Consider the following 11,891-nt stretch of genomic DNA (forward strand, 5'->3'; position numbering starts at 1 on the left):
TGATGGTGCCAAGTGTGGTGGCTGTGGTGAGGTTGCCCCAGGATCGGACACTGTTTCATTCTGCTGTGCATAGGGTTGCTATGAGTCAGTTCTGACTTAATGGCTCCTGACAACAACAACAACAACAACAACAACTGTATCCTGAAATCTACATGACCTCCTCACCACCTGGATCTCTGTGTTCCTATAGTTTCCCCTTCTTTGATATTGTTATTATTTTGATCTTTGATTGACTTCTCAGGTCCTCTGAATTTTCTGTAATTTTGTTCTGTTCTGGACTCTGCTATCTGTTGAATGAGTTTTGGGTCGTGTTGCCGTGTATGTCAATCTCTGGTTGTTGTTGGTTTTCAGTCCCAAGAACTTCCTTTAGGATGTTTTGAAGCACTGGATTGGCTTTGACAAAGTCTCTTCTTAGCTTCTGTTTATCCTGGAATGTTCTGTTTGCACCATCGTATTTGACTGATAGTTTTGCTAGGTAGACGATTATTGGTTAGCAGTTTTTTTTTCTTTTAGGGTTTTGTGTCTGTCTCCACATTACCTTCTTGCCTGCATGGTTTTTGCTGAGAAGTCAGAGCTTAATCAGAGTTGCCTTTGTAAGTAACACTTCTCTTTTCCCTGGCTGCTTTTAGTATTCTCTTTTTGTCTTTGATTTTGGAAAGCTTGATTATGACATGTTTTGGTGATTTTCTTTTGGGGTCTATCCTTCCATGGGTTTGTTCAGCTTCTTGAATGTTTATATTCTCATCTTTCAAGATGTTGGGGAAATTTTCTTCCAGAAATCCTCAACTATCTCCTCTATGGACTTCTGTGATTCTTCCTGTTTCAGAATGCCAATAATTTATAAATATCTCCTTTTCATGTTATCCAACATGAATCTTAGAATCTCTGCAGATTTTTTTTAATCGTTATTTTCATACTTGCTCTTCTATTTTAGCTGTATTGAGAGATTTGTCTTCCAGCTCACTGGTTCTGGCTTCCATCTCTTCAATTCTGCTCCTTTGCTCTTTCAGTGTATTGTCCATTTATGACATTTTATTATTAATCATCTGAACCTCTTTTGCAAGTTTTGAATTGTTTCCAATGCTGCGTCTATCTTGTTTGATTGGCCCTGTTGCACTTTCCTGACTTCTTCTTTATTTTCCTCCACCTCTATGTGATACATTTGGATTTGTCTCCATATCATTCTTCTGAATTCCTTCTCAAACAGATCCAAAGCTTGCTCTTCTTCTAATGGGAAGTCTATGTCTGCCTCCAGCTCATTTGTCTCAGTTACTCTTTTCTATATCTGGACATGTGCTGAGATTTTTTGTTGTTGTTTTTTTCTTGGACATTTTCAATAGTTAGATGGGTTTTCAATGATTATATGAATGTATGTTGCTGTGTTGTTAAGCTTACAAAGTATCTCATGGTGGATATGATCTGTATATAGGCTTCCCTTTTCATGTCTCTTATTATTCAACTTTGAGCTATCTTAGCAAGAGGTGGCTATCTATGTAATGCCTAGCAGCTGGTATTGGTTCCTGTCCAGATGGTGGGATCTTATGGGGTATGCTCGTAGCTTGGCTATTTTGCAACAATTATTGTCTCTTCTTAGGTAGCATAGGAAGAGAAAGCTGCAACTCCCAGGAAAAAAGTAAGACCAAAAAGACCAAAAACAGAAAAAAAATTAAAATAAAAGCATAGACAAAAACCAACATACAAAAACAAAACCAGAGCAGACTGTCCAGTAACCTTTGCTGTGCAGGTCAATGTGTGTGCATAATAGGAATTTCCAGCGATGGATGGTGGTGTCCACTCACTCAGGTGCCTCCTTTAGTCAGCACCGTGGAGGTGCACAGATAGATATTGAGAAATGGTCCACTATTTTTATCTCTGAAGGTCAGTTAGGTATCTGTGTATGTATAGCATGATAGCATAATTCTCAGAATGGCTGCATCCTTGTATATAGTAGTTGGTGTTGGTTCTTGCCTTTTATGTTGGTGTTTTACAAGTTGCAAATACAGTTTGGTTGCAGGGCCAAAACTTCTTTCTCTTGTTAGGTAAGACAGGAAGAAGGAGTCCTGGCCAGGTAGAAGAGTCAACTTTAGTGCTAAATCTCAGAGTCAGACATCATAAGAAGCAGCCAAAGGATTAGTTTGTGGGACCACTGGGGCTTTCAGGGAGTTTCTCTTTGTGCAGTAGTGAAATTGTACCATGTGGGTGCAACACTGGACCGTTTTGGGGGGTGTGCTCCCACCCACCTGAAGGTGCCCAGGCAGGGCAGAGAGCATACAATAGGGCAGAGGAGGAATGAAAAGTGAAAAACATGGTCACACCTCTTTTTCCACAATTGCTCCTTGGCTGTAGCACTGCCCCACCCTCTGATCTCAGCCCAGGCTGAGAGGCCAGTAGGTAGGATCCTGATAGATTCAGAAATCACCATGTATTCCCACCACAGTCAGACTTCTCCACCAGTGGGTGCCTGAAACTGTTCCTCCCCCACTCTATAATAGATCTAAAGCTCTGGAACTGTTCCAGCAATGTGCCTTCTCTGGTTTTTTCACACTTCCACCAAAGAGCCTCTGCTGTCTGTCTCTGCTTCTTCTACCCCCAAAGCATGGTACTTTTAATGAGCTTGAAGAAAACAAGTATTTTTTCTTTAAATTTACTACTGACAACTGAATTTGAACAGTTCTGCTGAGCATTGATATGTTAAAAAGAAAAGTAAAAATCAAACTGTTCATTGTTACTTTTTTTCGCAATTTGGTAGATTTTACACATAGGCTTTGAACTTCAGAATACCCTGGGTTCAATAGAAAAACCTTTAAATGAAGTTTTGTACAATAAAAATTTGGCAGTCAAAATTTAGACTGTAAAAAATACATGCAAAACATACTTTTCTGAAAACACTTAATTTTGAACAAAGCACCAAACTATACAAATGCAGAATGAAAACAGCATTTCAATTCCACCACAGTAGTCACCAGAAAAGGCGTAAAAGTCACCTAACTTCAGTAGGCGCTGTTCACTGTTTCAAACACGAGACAATAAAAAACATATCGATCCACAATCAATATCCCAACTCTAGGGCATGTTTCAGAAAGCTTTCAAACTCCATGCTTTAATCACAATGAGGAGAGGATGATCGAGATCTGGAATGGGATCTGTATCCTCCATGACCGTAGTAGGGAGAAGGTGACCACCTTCTGTAAATATGATCCCTATCTTGAGCAGCTCTCCATCTCTTCGTCTGCATGATCTGCTCTTGTAGTCCTGATCATCATATCCACGATATCCAGCATGAGCTGCCATAGGTAGGTCTCCCCATGTACATTTCGGGAGTATGTGGTCTTTTTGTAATGGAGAAATCAACTCTGATCTTATGACCATCAAGCTCCATTTCCTTGGCACACTCTTCAGCTTCCTTAGCTCATGATGTCCTTTTATAGCAATTGGACTTCACTGATGATGTACCCTCAGTAATTGAGCTGTATCTGTGGAAGTACATAATTGAATGGATGTCTAACACATCACCTGAGTAATTTCTTACCTAATGCTATATTTCCACAGTTCTTGTTTTATAACATCATAAACTCTTTCATAACATCATAAACTCTTTGAATTGGAAGAAACCTTAAATGACCTAGTCACTGCATAACTCATCATGGTTCTTTTCACTTTGCTTTGAATTCAAGCTCTTTATACATAATCCCTTTACTAGGCTTCAGCAGCCTATGAGTATAAGTGGGTTTCCCTAATGACAATAATCTGAGTGATGGACCCTTTCCACTGCTTCTCAGCTCACTTTCAAATCTCACATAGAGAGAAGTTCGTGGACAGTACCTCACATGAGCTCTGTTCTTTTCCTCCTGATCTCCTTCAGGTCTGCTTTTGGTGGATCTTCTCACCACGGCCTCCACAGGTCCCTTAGACAATGCTGTGATCCACTCCCAGAAATGCTCCCTATGTCACAAACCTTGTGACCCTACCAGCACTCCTTGATGCTGTCATTAAGGTCTAACCTCACCATGATGAGCAGAGATGAACAAGGATATGTTTCATTATTGAAACTGGAGAGTCTTCTCTCCATAGAATGCACCCAGAGCACCTCACCTGGAGCTCCAACTACCTAAGCACAAATCTTACCCTTGTTGATTCCTTTTCCCCAAAGCAAACCAACTCACAGAGATAGTTGTTGATGGTTCCAGCCCCATCCTTCATCCAATGACTGACATGTATTTCCATTCTTTTGCTCTTCTTTCTCCCTCTCCCATTCCCTCCCTCCCTTCTGTTCTTCCTCCCTTCCTTTCTCTTTTTATCTTCCTTGGATAAACTTGAGTCTTATTTGTTCACAACACTGAATATCACTGACTGACAATGAATGAATAAAGGAACAAAGACATCCCCCACAGACAGTTTCCTTGGTGACCTACAGAATCCAGAGCAGGTAGTAGCAAAAACTGCCATATTATTTCCAAAAATGTTATACAAGTTGTTGTTGATAAACGCCGTGAGTTGTTTCTGACTCTAGTGACCATGTATGTTGTTGTTGTATGCCGTGGAGTCGGTTCCGACTCATAGCGACCCTGTACAAGGTTTCCGAGGCTGTAAATCTTTACAGAAGCAGAAAGCCTCATCTTTCTCCTGCGGAACAGCTGGTAGTTTCGAACTGCTGATCTTGAAGTTCATAGCTCGATTCATAACCACTACGCTACCAGAGCTCCTATACTGTGTATAAGGTTTCCAAAAAGCAGCTGGCGTGTTTCAACCACTGACTTTGTGATTAGCAATCCTACAGCACCATACAAGGACTCCATTATACAACTAGAAGTCTGATTTATACAACTTACCTTGTTTCTGATCTCTTCACATCTGACATCTTCCACCTAAAATTAAAAGGAACATTCAAACCATCCTTGTGGGTTGAAAAAATCTTACCAGATTCTATAGAAATTATTATGTTTTCTACTGAAATAATACTAATAAGATGTTTTAAAAAACAAACAAACAAATAAAAACGTCTCCAACCAAAATTGTTTCCCTAGTGTGCTGAGGCCCAAACAGCAATGGAAAGCCTGGTAATCAGACACCACAGCTCCCAACAATGTAGCAATGAATGTTTCTTTGCTCTTTTTTAATCTTGCCTTCCATTTCACAGCTTTCTTAAACAATGCGGTCAAGGTCAGAGCAAGGAGCTATCTCTGGTTCGGAGGAACTGAATTTAGTTACACAAAGTCTCTCCAGAATCAAAACATTTAGCACCCAGCCAAGGAGTCTGCCTTTGGATTCTAGTACTAAAGTGGAAAAAAAAACAACAAAAAAAAAACCCTCTGTTAAGAAAATGTTCATTTTGCTTTGCTTTTGCCTCAAATCAACCCTAGTTCAGATTATGAGAGAAGAAAGTGCTAGAGGAAGAGCCTGAAGACCTGAGTTCTATTTCTAGCACTCACACTGACCCTTTGTGACCTTATCCTGGCTACTTCTTCATCTTTGTCCTGTTGCCACTCCCATCCTGGCTCTAAACATCAACCTCTGCCACCTCCTCCTATTTTAATGTGGTATGTTAAGTGTGTAAGACTCAGGAACATTCTCCAGTCACTCAAACCAAAGTGTTTTTTATTACTTAGAGCCACTAATGCCAACAACCATCCCAAAGGAGTTTCTGGGAATGAGCTATAATGAGATGGCTCTTTGTGACATGAAAAACTAAAATTGACTACTTAAAAGTAGACACAAGATAATAGATTTGCCAAAATGAATAGCATTCAGAGCTTGTCTGATGGCATTTGATTGCCCACATGATGTCTTCTGATGTGAAGCCATAGCTAGCCTCTTTTGCCAACCATCTTGCATTTTAGGAATTTACTCACATCTCATAGGAGCCGTAAGTGGCAGTGGCATCCATACGTTGTTGAAGCAAATAAACATGACCCTACTCACCAGGCGTCTCTTTCACAGTATCACTGGGTGAGTTTGAACTACCAACCTTTAGGTAAACAATAGAGCGTACTAGTCATGGGAGACCCAATTCTTTTTTGTAGTTAATAGTCTAGTTTTTGAGAGACATATTGACACAGTAGAACAAACAATGGCCTCAAACTACTGATCATAAAGATGGCACATGATGGGGCAATGTCTTGTTCTGTTACACATAAAGTCACCACGACCAATCAGAGCCAACTCTAGGGCAACTAGTAACAATAACAAAGTCTCGTTGCTATATTTTGTGACAGGAAAAAGATCGTGTGAAATAGTAAAAGTCACTTTTCTGCTACTTTGTACAGACTTTGATTACATTGTGTCACTGGAGGCAAAGTGAGCCTTGAAAAGGCAAGCCTTGGCAGCAGTTACTCATGATGTGTTACAGAGTCGAGCTGCTCCACAGGGTTTTCTTGGCTACAATTTTTATGGGCACAGATCACCAGGGTTTTCTTCTACTATATTGCTGGCTGAGTCAAATCGCCAACTTTTAGGTTGATGTTGTTGTTACTGAGGGCCGTCAAGTTGGTTCCAACTCATAGTGACCCTATATAGTGTTTTTGAGGAGCAGCTGGTAAGTTTGAACTGCCGACCTTGTGGTACAAACCAACCTTGTGGTCCAGTGCTTTATCCCACAGTGTCACACCAGGACTTAGCTGTGTACAAACTGTCTGTGCCAATTCGTGATCAACCAGCAGAAGTTACCTGGAATCAAAACTTGACTTTCATAGGAATTATGTGACCTTGAGCAACTTAATGTCCCAGCTTCAGCTGTTTCTGTACAATGGGGTTTCTAAATGGAAACAGGGTTTCCAATTCATCACGTTTCGAAATTCAACAGAGAAAAAGAGTGTACACGTCTTAGCAGAGTGTCTGGACATGTCAATTACTTTATGAATGCTATCTATTGACAACAACAATAAAAAGGTTCATGACAAAGTATATTGCACCTGGGGAACTCATGAATGATGAGCACATGGAATTGATTTTTTTAACCCCTTTGTGGCCCTAAAGTATCTTGCAAATTTCCATGGATTATTCTGTCTTGGAACCAGTAGTATTTTATTCTATTGTTTTCCATTGCCGTTTTTGTGTGCTAATATGTAGTTCGACTCATAGTGAACCTGTACAGGGTTTTTGAGAGCAGCTGGTAGTTTTGAATTGCTGACCTTGTGATTAACAGCCTAGTGCTTATTTTACAGGGCTTGTTCTACTGTTTGTATGTCTATATTCCCACTTTTTTGAACCTCCTTCAGAGCAGGGAACTATCTTTTTTTTGGTTATTATTATAGCATAGTCTTCTCTAATGCCTGTAATAGGAGAGGGATTCAAAGAGTTTGCGGGACAATTCGATTATCTTTTACTTCCATTTTTATGAATTTTTTTGAAGCCCCATCATATATAATCTTTGTTGAGTGAATTAAAATTAAATATAGGAATTAATTAAAGAGTGAAAGAGTATAGTAATACTTTGAAGGAAGACTTGTAAGTCAAAGCAATTGCTGGCTAAATAAATTCTTTCTAGAAATACATAATTTTGCTTATTTATCAGGAACTATCGCTTCCCTTCTCTTCCCTTGTCTGCTAAGCTCTAAGTTCAGAGTAATTTTCAAGTGAGTTGTTTAGGTGTTGAAAGTGTTAAATAGCACAGGCCTAAAACCATGAAGGAGTTTTGATAGGATGAATCCATTTCAAACCAGCTCTGAACTCCAACTCCAAACTGTGTTCCTTTAAAATGTTCTTTGAGTCTAGGAAACAAAGAGATGTCTGAAGGGGCAAGATCAGAACTCGAAGATGGATACAAGAAATTCTCTCAATGAAATTCTTGTTGGACAGGTCTTGTACTCTGGAGGAATGAGCAGGTACAGTCTGGTGATAGAAATTTTCCTTGGTGCAATATTGCTGTTGGTAAGTGCCATAGAGTCAGTTCCGACCCATAGTAACCTTACCTAGAGTTTCTGAGGAGCAGCTGGTGAGCTTGAACCACTAGGGTTCAAATTGACTTTGCAGTCCAGCGCATTAACCCACAGAGCCACACAATACTGCTGACCCTTTTCTCACCAATGCAGTTTCAATTTTCTTAAAACTTCTTCATAATATCATCGGCGTCCTTTGAGCAACATTTGCTGTAATATTCTGAGCTGACCTCTCTGCCTTCAATTTAACAGTTTAACTGGTCCACTCTTAGAAGCCACTGTATTATTGAAAAAAATTGTATGTAGCTATTCACTGATCTCAAAGATATATTTTTTAATGTTTTGTTTGGACTAAACCCGTGAATGTATGAACTGGAAGCCTAGTAGCAATACTTTTTTATTTATCCTCCTATAGTCACAGAGCTATCCTCTTCCATAGCTCAGCTAGTCGAGCAGAGGACTATAGATGAAATGCATTTAGGTATCCTTAGGTCACTGGTTCAATTCCAGCTCAAAGGAGGTGTGTAAATGTTGGAATCCTGGTGTGGTGCTGTGGGTTAATGCACCAGGCTACAAAGCCATTTGAACTGCAAGGTCGGCGGTTCAAGCTCACCCAGCTGCTCCTTAGAATCCCTATACATGATCGCTATGAGTCGGAATTGACTGGATAGCACTTAACAACAACATTCGCAGAACTGACCCTGAGGACTCATGACGATCTAATAAGTCAAGCTCCAGGAACCCCTGCCACAGTCAGGCAACTGGTACTATGTGGAAGACAACAAAAGTAGAAACAAAAGCAAAAAAAAAAAAAAAGACATCAACACTCTCAGCATTTGTTGTTGTTGTTAAGCATCATGGAGTCAATTCTGACTCATCACAACCCTGTATAGGGTTTACAAGGAATGGCTGGTGGGTTTGAACCATCAACTTTGTGGTTAGTAGTTCAGTATTTATCCCACAGCATTACATCAGGCTCCCTCAAAACTACCACATTTCCTTATAGCCTCCATTACAAGGTCAGTTCCACGAAGGTTTTGCCCGTTCAGGAGTTTGGGCAGGGGTGGGGGTGAGGTGCCCACAAAACACTTCAAGACTGTCTCAAAAACACAAACAACATACCGAACTGCGTTTTTAATATTGCAGCTGCTTTTAATAATGTACCTGCAATGAGGAATGAAAACATGACACACTGAAGCCAAAAGAAGCTAGCTAGATCAAGGTTGTAAACCAAATCTACAGTGAAAACACATTATTAACAGACATATCCCTGAAGTTCCTGTCTCATACAGTTGATTGTGTAATGAATATTCATGTCAAAACCATAAATAAAAAAAGAAAGAAAGAAAGCAATGGTTGTAACTACAAAGAAAGAAAAGAAAAAGCTGAGAACACCAGCAAACAGGGAGCAGTTTCTTTCTGGCTGGTGGATAATTTGATAAGAAACCTGGATTCCACACAGCCTCACAATGGCCTGTTTATCCAGCTCTCACACCCCTGCAGCCTGGCTGGGAATCCCGGGGGTGGCAGCAGTCCCCGGAAAACAGCGGTGCTCCATACAGGAAAGCCAGCTGATAAACTGATGTGCAGACAACGCATCGCATCTTCCTTCCTGGGATGCAGCCACAAAGGAAGCCAGCTGACCCTGAGCAAGAGCAAGGATGGCCAGGGTGGGAGGAGAGTGGGAGGAAAGACAACAGAGTCAGGGGAAGACTTGCTGGCCCCCACCTTTACCACGTTTCTCTTGGATAAAGTTTCATTCTATGAGGTTCAGGCTGGCCCAGGCCTGGTTCCATGTCTCCAGCTTGTGGGTCCAGCAGTACAGGCTTGTCTGCAGGGTTGGCTTCCACCATCCCCCAGCCACCCCCCCGACCCCCCGTCCCCAGACTGGGAAAGTGTTTTGGTGTGATAACAGGAACCGACTGGCAGAGCTCTCTCCATCTATCTTATGTTGCAGCCATCCCTAGGCTTTTGGTGAAAAGCAAAGGGAAATACCTACATTTGTGTTACCCTGCTCAGCACACAGAGCTTTGAGACCCCTATCAGATTTCTCAACCTCCTCTTGCTGTTCATAGAACAAAATCCTGCCAGGAAGGTCTTAAAATTTCCCTCTACTTGTCTGCGTACAAAAGAACCATAGAGTTAATTTCTTCCCCCTCGCTCTTCCTTTCTTTCAAATGAAAACATTCTACTTTCATATTATTATTATTATTATTATTATTATTATTGAGGCAATTAGAAGAATCAACAGACAGTCAAACATTGCATTCTGAGATGTTCCAGGCCCTTAGCATTGTCTTCCAAAGAACTGACCAAGCAGCTGGTCCCTGCTGTTCTAATGATACTAGTGTGTGCTTTCACGTTTTCAGTGACTACAAAAACAACTTGGTTCAGAGTCTTGAAAGACCCTTGGAAGAAGCTGTCTTTGGAAGGATATAGAAAAGATCACAGGAGAACAGAAACAAGGGGCCAAACACAGCCACCTTTGTAAGCAAACTTGGTGACCTTTGCCTGGTGGGAGTGGGGGAGATAGGCATAGGTGAAGCGCTCAGCTTGAAGCTGGGATAAGCTTCCCAAATCATGTACAATTCCCACAAGAAAATACCAAGGTCAAGTTTTCATCTGTTCGTAAAGTCCATAGCAGGAGGCATGACCTTCACCTCTCTCTGATCACTACAAATCACTTACTTCAATGGACCTACAATTTCCATCTCCCATTCTTTCTTACTCAGAGTCCTACGATTAACTGCACAGTTCATTTGAGCCCAGAAGTTTTCTCTAATTCAGTACCTGCAGGAAAGTGCTTTGAAGAGGAGGCTGAGGCACTCCATGCCCCAGGGCACAAAGTCTCTCTGAGTTGACTCTTACAAGCATTGCTCTAGTCCAAGGATACAGTTATGTCTTGATCTAGAGCAGGGGTGGGGAACATTTTTTCTGCCAAAGTTTCCATACAAAATTAACAACTAGAAAATTAGCCTGTTATATTTGGTCGGACACTTAATTGACTCACCCCTAATGTGATGACTGGAGTCCTGGAGTGGTGCTGTGGGATAATGCACTAGACCACAAGGTCGGTTTGAATCACAAGGTCAGCAGTTCAAACTTACCTTAGAAACTCTATACAGTGTCGCTATGAGTCAGAACTGACTTGATGGCACTTAACAACAACTGTGATGACTCTAGGAGAGCTCTGGTAGCATAGTGGTTATGAATTGGGCTGCTAACCTCAAGGTCAGCAGTTTGAAACTACAAGCTGTTCCGTGGGAGAAAGATGAGGCATTCTGCTCCATTAAAGATTTACAGCCTCAGAAACCTTATACAGGATAGCTGTGAGTCGGAACCAATTTAATGGCACACAATCAACCAGCCAATGTGATGACTGGACTCCTGGTGTGGCACTGTAGGATCAGTACTGGACTGCAAACTACAAGGTCAGTAGTTCAAACCCACCAGCTGCTCCTTGGAAATCCTATCCAGGGTCCCTATAAATCAAAACTGACTCGATGACACTTAACAAGAACAACAACAATATGATGACTGGAATTGTGGTTGCCTTGGTAAGGACAGATCAAATTGTTTCAGCCCATAGGCTGGAAGTTCTCCACCCCTGATCTAGAGGAACAAGGAAGAAGTAGGAAGGGCTCTGATGCACTGTAACAGTTTAGAGATCTAAGTTCATTAGCCTCACTAAATAAGATTTCATGGCTCCCAGAAACTAGTCTCCATCTCCAATCTGTTTTGAAAGTCCCAGGTCCTGTGGCCCTTCAAAGACTCCCTAAAGCTTTCCCGCATCTTGGGAGTTTGGTGGAGTTCCAGCAGAGGAAGATGTCACGGCAATAAGAAGTAGTCACCTTTGATCAATAATGAACTTCTTGGGGCTTTTATATTCAACTATGCTGCCAGTAGTTGAAAAATTTGGACTTGGTGATAGAAATGATGCTGGAGAACGAAAGATAGATTTCTGCAAGACAAATGATTTGTTTATTTCAAATACCTTCTTTAGACAGCATAACAGAC

The sequence above is a fragment of the Chrysochloris asiatica genome, unplaced genomic scaffold, assembly GCF_000296735.1.
Source record: "Chrysochloris asiatica unplaced genomic scaffold, ChrAsi1.0 scaffold00291, whole genome shotgun sequence".
Lineage (NCBI taxonomy): Eukaryota > Metazoa > Chordata > Mammalia > Afrosoricida > Chrysochloridae > Chrysochloris > Chrysochloris asiatica.